This window comes from Pinus tabuliformis, chromosome 3_1, assembly GCF_031772625.1.
Source record: "Pinus tabuliformis cultivar Carrire ecotype Pingquan chromosome 3_1, CPIR1, whole genome shotgun sequence".
NCBI classification, from domain to species: domain Eukaryota; kingdom Viridiplantae; phylum Streptophyta; class Pinopsida; order Pinales; family Pinaceae; genus Pinus; species Pinus tabuliformis.
The window spans coordinates 222,706,498-222,713,754 of NC_142301.1; positions in this window are offsets into that span (position 1 = coordinate 222,706,498).

The window sequence follows — 7,257 nt, forward strand, 5'->3', positions numbered from 1 at the left end:
AACAAATGCTAACTGACTTGCCACAGTATTAAATGCATTCAAATGCTCTGTCACCGAGTTTCCATCTTTCATCCTCAGGTTATACAACTTTTTCTATGGGAATAGTTTATTCACTAGAGACTTAGATTGCTACAAAGTCCCTAACTTGTCCCACAAAGCCTTCACCGTAGCTTCCCTTGATACATTCAGCAATACTGAATCTGAGACACACCATCGTATTATGCTCTTTGCCTTTCAATCCAACTTCTTCCATTCTTCATCAGACACTCCCGTTGGTTTAGTACTCGGATCTACCATGATCCACTGGTCTTTGTCCACCAACAGATCCTCCATCTTGAGTTTCCACAACTCAAAACTCTGACCATTAAATTTCTCGATCTCTATCTTTCCACTACTCGCCATCTTCTTTCACCATCAGAATCGATCTCGCAAATCTCCCATTGAAAAGGGTCTACCACAGGCCCGAGCAAAACCCCTCAGCAACAAAGGTGTCCCCTTGAAGCCAAAACTGCTCTGATACCAAATGTAGGTTTTAACCCCGTACAGAAATTACCTACATACGAATTATGAAACACATAAAATAAACAATGCGAGAGCATAACACATAAAACACATATACACAGAGATTTTCCCCTGGATCCCAAAATCGGGACTACCAGCTTGATTTTTCATTATGTTCCTTTCAATGTTACAATACATATTTATACATGTCGAAGCATCCAATACCATGGACCGAAAACCATCGCATCCAAAACCATGGACCAAAAACCATCACGTCCAAAAACATGTGCCAAAATCATGCACAAACCATAGGTGGGTCTGCCCAACCTAACATAGGGTCCAAAACCAAACTTTTCTGGGGCGCTACCCCGGACCCCATAAAGTGGGGTTACGGGTACACTTCAAACCCCCTGTTAACTACATGGAAAGAATATAACACAACCCAACATACAAGAATCCATTGTCAAAGCAAGAATTCATTGATGGCATCAGCAAGACAGTGATGGTGGTGGAGCAAGTCTCAACTTCTACCTCATCAAGTCACTAAGAAAGAAAAAAAAAAAAGAGAAAAAATAAGGACACTGAGGTTAAAACCTCCATGAGGCACCTAAGTCCCACTGTTGGGTTGAAAGCCTATTTAGGCATCCCAATGGTGTCAAAAAAAAAGAAAAAAGAGAAGAAATAAAAAGATCTCTGTGTGGAAGCCTCTCTTGAGGTGCCCAGGGAAAGCAACTAGGATGAAAACCTCTTGGAGGCAAACAAGTTGCTTTCAAAAAGAAAAAACAATAAAAAAAAAGAGAAAAGAAAAATTGTGAAAATATTGTTTGCAGGTCAGCAAGAGGAGTATCAAAGCAACAGGAGAGGATCAAAAGGGACCTATCCATTTCATGTTTTTATTTATCCATTAATTATCCTTCACCATTCCATCATTCCCTCCATTTTTCCACTCATTTAGCTCAGTTTGTAAGGGTTTTGTGCTTTCTATAGGATTCCCTGTAAACCTATAGGATTCCCTGAAAACCTATAGGATGATCCTATAAGAATTACAGTGGCTTTGGAATCCCAAAGGAAGTAACCATAGAGCAAGGGGATGACATGCCCATGTCAAGAAAATAAATTTCTACTTCACCATCTCATCACCATACCTCTCTCCACCATGATCACCCCTGCATCATCCAAAAAAATTAGTTTCAAAAAAAAAAATAGTTTTCAAAGAAAAAAACACAGATAAAAGAGGATTAAGACAGAGAACAAGGGGACAACACCTGAAGGTTCTTTTCCTCATTCACAAATCCCTAGACCCCTTCTCTACCCATGCCAACCATCCTCATGTTTCGGGAGTGGAAAATGATTAAATTTTTTTGAGGGAGAAGCAACTACAGGACATCATGTAGGAAATCTTGTAGCAACCTATCCCACAAAACAAAAATCACAGGTTGCAGTCAGCTTCAAGCATGGAGATCTAGAGGCCAAATAAGCCCCTCCAGAGCTTAGTAGCAACATCGGGATCATCAACATCAACACCCAGTACTTGCACATCGAAGAAAAACATCAGAGGAAAATAATAAAAAAAAGAGAGGAGAAAAACACATGCAGCTAGTACACAACAAGGACTTCATTCTTCAACAAACATCATCAAGGCATCATTACCACAAGTAAGTATCTCGCTTACACTCTCTCATTAGAATAATATGATCAAACATGTAAAATTTGTGAAAGAGTTGGTTTATAAGCGAAAGGTGGCCAGTTAACTTGGCCACCTTCGCTCAGTCAACGAGGAGAAGACAGTTAGTCCTTACACACATGGTAGTAGTCAAGTCAAGGAAAAGGAGAGATGAGGTCAAAAGTGGTTAAGCTACGGATGCCCGAAGTGGGAGTTGATTACGAGGTGAGGAGAATGATGATGTGGTAGTGGGACCAACGGTCCAAAAATAGATATTTGTACCTCGGCTACCAGCACACCACCCCACTCAAATCACCCATATGAGGAAATAAACATTGATCCCCATGCACATTCGCATTCTTGAGGCTACACACTAGCAAAGTCACTCTCGGCCCTCAAGCAGTCCACAGGAAAGGCATCATTAATTTTTTCCCTACACAGGAGCACCTACAAGATCCTATAGGAGATCCTACAGGATACAGAACAACACCTACAAGATTGGCAGTGAGCAGTTCTACAAGGGAAAAACAGAGGTTGGCTTCATCAAGCAGTGATAAGGAGGTAGGCTCTATACTTTCCCACAATTTCCAAGTGAAAAGAATATAGAAAAGCCTTCTATTGTGTTGAAAAAGATTGCAGTCTAGGGGAATTGTATACACAGAATTTTCATTTAAAATTCCTCATTTATTAAATTTGGTATGAGACATATACAACCCTCCATCCATCAGATAAAATGACAGGGGGATTTAATAAGAGGGAACCCATCAACACAGTGAGGATTCATCAGCACCCTCCTGTACTAGAGATATTCACAAGGCATAATTGGATGGGTTTCTTTGAGAAATTGAGGGGATATGATGATGAAGTAGCCAAAGATTTTTCTCTCTCCCTCATTCCACTGACTAGGACCCATGTCACTGTTGTGGTCAAAGGCCTCTCTATATAACCCACCCTTGAAATCATAGGCAGAATCACCACCCTCCCTTTAGGGATGCCTTGGAGAAATGAGGATAAGGGAAATAGCCAAATTGCAAAGAAGAAATTATTTTTAGAAGGAAAGGAGGTCATGGAAAACAAAAATGGAGTCAGAAGAGCAACCCTGCCATATCCTTGCAATGAAATTAGCTACCACCTTATTAATTATATTTCATGTGAAGGTAGGTATAGTGTGGTATATGGATACCATTTTAGGCTTCTCAAAGAGTTGAGGTTTGGAGCAGAAACACCTCCTCAAAACAGACTCAACATGCCCTACTTCCTTCTTCAATCAGTGATAGATATGAGCATTAAGGTGCAGGAAGGAAACCATCAACAATTAGCCCATCATGGGTTAATTAGACTTATCATAGAAGATGCCCTCCAAAACCTCAAACTCCCACCAAGGTTCCTATTGTCATTGATGACTCACCCAAACAGCAGGAAAAGATAGCTCCTCTTATGAAAAATCAAGGAGAAGGATCACCAAGACAAAACTCTCCCAAGTCTCCTATCACTTATGTTAAGAGGCCTGTCACTAGATCTACCTCATCCAAAGGAAAAGGCCTCCTACAGGATACACAGAAGGACCTACAGGAAGCAGAGGAAATCCTACATGAAAATATGCTAAACCAACAGGAAACTCATAAATTGGACAAGGAAGGGAGTATGCAGCAAGAAACAAAAAAGGAGGATCCATAGCTGAGAGAACCTAGTCCTCAACCTAACCTTGACTCCTACTATAGGTTCAATGAAGGGGGTAGGGTCATTCCACAAAAATTTGCCATCCCATTATTCTTTAAGCATGAGAAATAAAGGGTAAGAACACATAGATGGATGCAAATTGCTAAATCTAATGGAGTGGAGGACATAAGTCACATGGAGGAGAAAGTAAAGGAGATGGATAGAGAACTGAGCAGCCTAAGGGACAAAGAGGTAATGATGAAAGCTTAGTTGGAGGAAAAAAATGCATGGTTAAGAGGACAGCTACAAGAGAGAGAGAATCAATTAGCATCCATGGCCTGTCTATCCTTAGAGGCAATCCAGTGTAGGATGCCATCTAATTCCTATGCGTTGTATCTTAAGGAACAGTGGTTGCAGTTCCAAATCAAGACTTTAGCACAGACAGGCACTATGCCATTCCAGGATTGTAGACAATTCATTTATCTTTGTGATCGAAGCACATTGGAGGATAGGGATAAAATGTCTGAGTTCTACCTACATAACTTAGCCTTAACATATTTGAATGTGTGGGACCCTAATTCAAAACTAGGGGACTTACAGTTGATGGATTTGGCATCATGGATGAACCATGAGGAAGCAAGGGCTACAGAAATGAAGAAAATAATGGAAAGGGAAGAAACATAACCTCTCATGATAAGAGCTGAGCAGTCAAATCCAATGGTTGTCATCAACACCCATAACTTGATTGCAAATGACCCTCAACTTGCACCTAGGTACCTTGCTGCCCAAGAGCAAGCAATCACACACTTTGAGGACATGTTTAGGCTATTAGGGGATGACAACATGCAAGCTTTCCAAAGGAGATGGAACACTTTTCCCTACAGCTTGAAAATCAGAGAGTACCATTCTCCTCAGAGAATGAGAGAAGCACTGAATAGGACACCCATGTACAAGCAAGCTCTCCAAAGACTCAAAGTCAATTGGATTGGCTTGAGACTCAGTCCACCACTACTCTTAGGAATGTTGGAAGGAAGGAAGGAAGAGGAAGAAAGAAAGCAATGGGAGGAGATAGAAAGGAAGGCATGATTCTATGCACAGGAAGAGGAAACTACAACAGAAGCATGGGATGTTAGGGAGGCCACTAGAGAAATGAAGGACATGGATATTGATTGAGTTGCTCAGAGGATGAGCAACACTTTCAGTAATGGGGTGATGATGAGCCTCATCATTGGGTAACTATATGGACCTTAATCCACCTCCTAGCTTCTTCAAATAAACTTTATGAAGAAGGAAAAATCATATTGGAGCATGAAGTAATCATGGAAACAAGAATATGATAGCTACGGAATCGATCAATTTCAAATTATATCATAAAGTGGAAGAACTTACCTATTGAGGATCCCACATGGGAGGATGATCATTTCATACAGAAGCATCCGGAACTATGTAAGCATTGAGGATAATTCTTTTTTGAAGGAGAGGGGCATGTTAGGTCCATATAATACTAGTGTGGCCCCCATATTGTTATTGTTGTGCCCCATAGAAGCCCACTATTGTTATTTTTGATCCTTTACATTATTATTGTTATGTAGGCCCTAATTATATTTTGACCCTTTAGACTCCTATATTTACCAAGGAGGTCTTTTCATTTGAATCATCCAAGAATTGTTCATTTATGTGATGTAAAAAAACGTTGCCCCCTTGAAGAGGCTTATTTTTAATTCGTTGATCTATATTTTCTGTTGTTTTTTTTATATGGTTACATAGCACAATAGGTTTGTTTGAACTATGATTCTAGTCACATTGCCATTCTTGTGTTGATTTTCATGTCATTAGAGGAAATTTTAGCCTAAAAGTGCCCATGAAATTTTCACGTAATTTCCATGTCATAATATGTAAATCAATCAAAATCCTTTAAATTTAAAAAGAGGTACATGTAAATATTTTGGAGCGAAAAAAGAAAAGCTACTTTTTTTAATTGTATTTTTGGCTTGTCTCCTTATAGGTTTACTCAAATTTCAAGCGTAGACACTCGTTGCATGCGGAATTAAATTCTACATCCAATGAGTACCCATTATGCATACTTTTGATAAGTCCCACATTGATAAAAATTTCATATACATTAAAAAAGCGTGTCCAACACACTTTTTTAATGTATCTGCATTTTTCATTTTCAATGTGGGTGTTCTCAAAAGTATGCATAATGGATACTCGTTGGATGCGAAATTTAATTCCACATCCAATGAGTGTCTACACTTGAAATTTGAGTAAACCTATAAGGAGATAAGCCAAAAGTACAATTAAAAAAGTAGTTTTCTTTTTTTCCCTAAAAAATTCATCTCTTATTTTATTATTTTAACTATTATTTTATTGCTTTTCCTTAGGAGGCCACTTTTAGGATGAAGTTTCCTCTAATGGCCATCGAGAGGCATTCCCGCATGCCAAAAGGTCACCTAAGTCGGCCTAGAAGAATTATGAAAAATAAAAATAAAATTTTACTTTTTCGGCATCACGTAAGCTCAACAATTCAAGTCAACCCTATTGGGTGTGGAGCCTTATTATCTTCTTTATTTAGAGGTATCGCCACATTGGACCCCAGTTCGCAATGTGGTGAAAAAACCTCCCGTAAAATGTACGTTGCAAGGTGGGTCTAGTGGGGGGCAGCTGTGATCCTTGGGAACTCCCCCCCTGGCAGGGGCAGCACCCCTAAAACTAAAAAATAGATGTAAAATTGCCTTGTAAAATGTTGTAATTTCGTAGTCAATCTGGACCATTCATTAGGTAGAGATTTGACGATAGAAGGTATGTTTAATTTAGGGTTTTTTCCCTAGAAGGAAACCCCTCGCTGTATATGAGGGAATTGTATTACGTCTATGTAGATCTATATTCTGAATGAGAAAGAGAGAGGAGATCCTATGAGAGCGAAGAGGGAATTACAACAGATCTGATGTAGGTTGTATTTCTTCAGTTTGCTGGATAATATAAAAGGAAGGACTAACTATTTCTCCATGGACATACCCCAAATTGGGTAAACCACATATATCTGTGTCTCTCTTGTTTCACGTGTTTTCTGTGTTTAAGTTTCTGCAATATATTTTATGTGTTCCATTTCTCTGTAATATATAATTTTCTAACAAACCCCACCACGAAAGGGTGTGTCCGTTACTCAAAATTCACCCATTTGACTTGTATTTATACATGATCTGACACGTCAGTTTGACTATTCATCACATCACATCCTCTCTTTTCTAAGCATTTGCACATGTGACTAGATAGAGGCCAAATTGACTAAAAGTTGAGTTTGAATGAGTTTGACTATTAACTAAGGTTGACCGTAGTATGGATTTGACCGCAGACCTTCGACTGAATGCCGAGTTGATCGCAAGATTGAGCTTGACTGCAAGCTAAAACTTTGACTATTGACCAATGTTGAC